Below are 5,168 nucleotides of genomic sequence, written 5' to 3' on the forward strand. Positions count from 1 at the left end.
ATAATCTGAGATCTCTATACTTTACCTTATTTGTTCGTCATCATCGAACAACCTCTCCGTAGATCACTCATCTCCATCGCTCTCCAATATTATCTGCAACATCACCATCGTCTCCATCACCTCGTCAGGTAATTTGTATTTTTATATCTATATAATTTATTTGGGTTTATTTTTCGCATGTTTGATATTTATAATCTGTAATTTTTAATTTATTTGGTTCACAATCAAAATCACTCATTTATTTGTGTTTTTCGCTAAAAAAAAGTTCCAAAATCAGTCATAATTGAGTTTGTTCAATAGGTAATTTTAAAAGTGATTAAAAAAAATATGCTTGTATTTTATTTTTTCTTGCTATGTTATGTAATCCTAGTTTTTCATATTAAAATTATCTATTTTTTTTTTTGCGAGAGAAAGGAGAAGTGTTGCTTCTGCAAAATTACGATTGCGGGCATCCTTTTTCCCCTCTTTCATCGGTGTCCAACAAGAACCAACCGGATGATCTGCATACTGAGTCACCACCAATGTCACCAATTCTTTCTTCAAGGTCACGGTGACGACTTAATTCTACGCAATTTCGAAAGAACTGGTCACCAAATTACCACCTTATTACCCCATTAATTCATTCGTTAGGATGACCCCGTAGTCGCGACCCGGTTGGTGACCTTGCTTGGGCATGGTCTAAGCTACCAGATCTATGGACCGCATCCAACCTCTCCATCTTCACTAGAGGTGAAAACGCCATGCTCAGTTGCTCACTACCTTGCAGTTTAATCTCTCTTATTCTCTTAGTATTTGAAAGTTGGACTACTAAGATGGTTCAAGTTACCGTCTTTAATCCTCTTGTAAGTTGATGTCTCTTATTTTTTTTGTTAATTTACATGTTAAATTTTGAAATCAAATTAGGGTTCTGGCTTTGGAATTTCCAGATTGGAATAGAAGCTATTAATTAAGAATTTCAGTTATGTTCTCATTCCAATTTTACATGGTTTTTCTTCTAATTTTATGTATCAAACGATTAATTTCTCTACCTATATGATTTTCTTCCTTTAGGCTTTCACTTGTTTATACATTTTAAATATGAGCACTATGTAATTGCTACTAGTTTGGTTCATCGTTGTTCATTCAATTTATGATTCTTGTTTATTTTCTATTTCATTTGCAGTACTTTGTTATTCAATTAGAAATTCTCTCCACTATTATTACGAGATTGTTGATTTCTGGGTTATTATCTCTCTAATTCTTGGCTGATAGCAAATTGCAGTCCTCGAATCCGTTATTGGAAAGAAAACTGATTATGTGGGTTTATTTGTTCTACTTTTTTTTTTGTTTCTATTTTCTCTCAATGCAGTTAGGGTTTGGCATATAGATTTAACAATTAATAGCTCTAATTCGTTGATTTTGTTCCATAATTCTTGTCTTACCTTACCTTGAGCTTGATTTATATTTTGATATGTTCATATACTTCAATTTTGTACAGGACGATAAATATGTCTCAGATGATAAACTATTGTTGGGCAAGTAAGCATGCGTACAATTTCGCTATTCTTTGTTTTCATATGTTGTAAATGTTTGATTTTCATGATAATTATCCACTTGATGGCATTCATTTTTTTATGTTAATTGGAGCCCTGCTGATATTCACATATTGTAATGTAACATGTTTCACTGTGAGTTATCTTGTAGAGAGGAGATTATCGTAGAGTGTAAATTGGTAGGCACGTCTATGGTACTTAAATTTAGGTATTTCTTGGTCTAAAGTCTAAAAATATGTTACTAGTACTGCCGCTTTATTTTGGCATGGTGTCATAGCAGGAGTTATGTGACTATTTTGATAGAGGTGGTAGAGATAGATCGTCCTAATTTTTTTTGGGTAAATTCATGCCAGATATTATATTATATGCTCCGTAGTGCAGCAGGTTTCATGACACAAAGGAGAACTTAAAAGCACCAAAAAAAGTACTAAGATGACTTGTGTCTAAGCAATCTTCTATCATTTCCTCTTAAGAAATTAAGAGAGTGGTGCATATACGGTTTATTGGATTCCCTGGCTACTTGAACCAATTTTGATATGCCCAATTTCCTCTCGTACACTGGATTGGATTTGGTTTTAGTCAACGACTCAAATGCCATCTTAACTAAATTTCTGATTTGATCTCACTTAGTAGGGTGATAGTTGATAAATTGTTGACAATCTTTTGCATTATATATGCATTTTGAAGCATGACACTACTTATGAACCTTGTCTCACACACCAAGTACTGAGGAGAAATCGATGAGTTGGGGCTTTTCGGATGCCACCAATGGCATCAGAAATAGAGCATACTTGCTCATCAATGTTCTTTAACTGTAAACTTTCTTGATGATATACTAGCATACTTCTGACTTTGGTAATGGTAGATCCTCTTGGTACATCCCTTTTCTTCTATTTCTTTCATTACAAGATAATTTTACCCTTTTTTTTATTACACCCTTCCCTATTCCCCTTGTCTCTTATATATAATCTCCTCTCTCACACTTCTTCTCTGTCATATTCAAACACAATATTAACAAATCCGTCTTGTGAGAGGTCACAAGCTTGTGACCGTCCCAAGCAAGACAGATCAGACACAAATTCTCATTTGTGACGTACAAAATCCGTCACAACCTTTTCCACTTACCCTCCCACTTACCCCTTCCACTTGCTCATTTGTCTCACGTCACAGGCTTGTGACGCATTTATGACGGATTTTGTCCGTCACAAATGAAAATTTGTGCAATATTAATCACTTAAATGCTCTCGTAAGTCCTACACATGTGATTTTTAAGGTACTATAATCATCTAATTATCTCTATTGTTTACAATAATCATCATTATTATTTTATGTCCTGTAGAAATAGAAAGCAGCAAAATGTCTCAACATTTCATACAAGTTGCTTTATTTATTCAATGTGCATCAATCCATTAGATTATTTTGTCTAAAGAATATGTCTTTAGTATGCTCTTAGTTTTATATAGATAGATCTTATGTTTATTTGGTCGAGGTATTGACTAATTTTTTTGCTCTTATACGAGACTCTATAAAACATATGCTCAAAGTTTTCTTAAGCTACTACTCTTGTATGTGTTTCCAAGTTGGAGGAGTAATTTTTAATGTTAAGATTAGATGAAACTTCATGTTATTCAACTTAGCCACCACAGTTCTCCTTGTCTGTCAATTGTTCAATTTTCACCTGTGTTAAAGACAATATTAAGTCATTTTCGTGAGGAACAACTAGTTGAGCTCCTCCATCTACCAATATTGGCTTAGGTGGCTGATTGCATCCTGAAAGGCCTTGGTGTTCAGGGTTTTTCCGTACCCGAGAACCCTACCTTATCATAAATGATATTAGTATCATAAATGATATTAGGATAAAGTTGAATATTCCCATCAAATTCGTGGTCGATGTGTGCTATAAACATCAAGAATAACATGTTAGTTTTTATTAGATAGGAATAAAATGAATTGTTTTGATATTATTGCTCTATCACATATATGAATGCTCTTGTCTAAGCTAACATCTCACTTGGCTATCGCTGCTGAAATATTTTTGTTCAGATCCCGCTTAGTCTAGTAAGAATACTATCAACGTTCAGCACTTATCTTTGCGCTTTATCACTTTGTCGAGGTTTGTCTCTCGACCTCTTGCATCATTTTGTTTATGACTCTTTTATACAGAATACCACTTTATATTTAAAACGGATAATTCACGCGCATACCCTTAAAGTTTGCCACTTTGCACGAAATACCCAAAATTTTGATCCGTAAATCTTAAAAAGGTCATAACTCATGTTTATGAGTTCCAAAAGTGACGGATTTTTTTTCTCAAATAGCTCATCTTTCCGAGAACTACAATTTGGAAAAAAAAATTGTCGCATTTGGATTCCGCTACTAGGAGTTATTGTGTGTCAAAGTTTTTTCGACCGAACAAATTTCGAGTGAGCATATCTCCTGGTCACGAGTTCCAAACTCGTCAAACTTTTTTTTCAAATCGTAGTACTCGGAAAGATAATCGATTTGAAAAAATAATCTTCACTTTATGAGTTCGTAAACACGAGTTATGTCCTCTTTAAGTTTTCCAGATCAAAAATTTTGGGTATTTTGTGCAAAATGACCAATTTCAGGGGTACCGCGTGAATTATCCGTATTTAAAATTCTATAATGTGAATTGTAGCATTCACATAGTGGAAGATTATAGTGGACATTGTTTGGAGTACCACTTTATCCTCTGGTTTTCTGTTCACACTAGTACTAGTGTACTACTAGTGTACTGAGCTTGGATGTGTTATTTTCCTTACTTTGCTACGACAAGCTACCAGAATACCACCTCTCGTTGCCTGCTCTTGATATCATTTTAATTTACTCGTCTTTAATGGCTATTGTCTATATTTATATTCCTACTTCACCTCATTGATATTTAATTCTCATTTGTCTAGGTACCAAATTCAGCGAATACCCTTGGCGCGGTGCATGTGGAAGAAAGGAGCATTTTCTCGATTTCACTTTTGGGAGCGGATAAGCAGCCCCTAGCTAGGAATTATGGTTTTGAAACATTTTTGTATTTTTGCTTGAAAACAAAAGAGTAGCGATATACTCCGTATCTTATGATTTCTCTTGTATGGATATTTAGTTACTATATGTTTTGGATATATGCTCGTTAAATTATTATATTCTATACGCTCTTTATGAGTTCATCTAGTAATATATACATTTAATTTTGTCGATGATAGTGAAGAAAACATTAGAAGCAAAAAAATTATTAGAGGGCCTGGAAAAAGCGTCGGGAAGCTTCTAGATTCTCGACGCAAAGAAGTGTCAAAAGCCCTTGACATTAAAAAGCGTCGCTAATTTAAAAGGTCAGCTTGACGCAAAAAGGCGTCGACAAGATCGACGCCAAAAAGTGTCACAAATTCCTGACGGCTCAAAAAACCACGCTTTTCAAAGCGTCGAGAAATAAAATGCCGACGCTTTTAAGCGTCGAAAACAGCCTTAAAAAGCGTTGAGAAACGGCTGGATTTGTTGTAGTGGCAGCTGAGAAAAGACTCCAATACCTAGAGGAGCAATTGATGTACCTTAAGGGGGATGACATTTATAGGGAGAACAATCGCAAGTATGAAGCCGTCAATTCCAAATTGCCAACTAACTTTAACA

At 34.7% G+C, this 5,168-nt stretch overlaps 1 long non-coding RNA gene across 1 annotated transcript; it reads left to right on the plus strand.

Moving 5' to 3' along the window:
- The first annotated feature begins 659 nt into the window (after positions 1-659).
- Positions 660-4,735, plus strand: LOC141634041 (uncharacterized). The gene is made up of 4 exons (XR_012538781.1): positions 660-842; positions 1,478-1,518; positions 3,576-3,645; positions 4,454-4,735. It is a non-coding gene; the product is annotated as an uncharacterized LOC141634041 (long non-coding RNA).
- Positions 4,736-5,168: the final 433 nt, after the last annotated feature.

This window comes from Silene latifolia, chromosome Y (genome assembly GCF_048544455.1).
Source record: "Silene latifolia isolate original U9 population chromosome Y, ASM4854445v1, whole genome shotgun sequence".
Classification (NCBI taxonomy): domain Eukaryota; kingdom Viridiplantae; phylum Streptophyta; class Magnoliopsida; order Caryophyllales; family Caryophyllaceae; genus Silene; species Silene latifolia.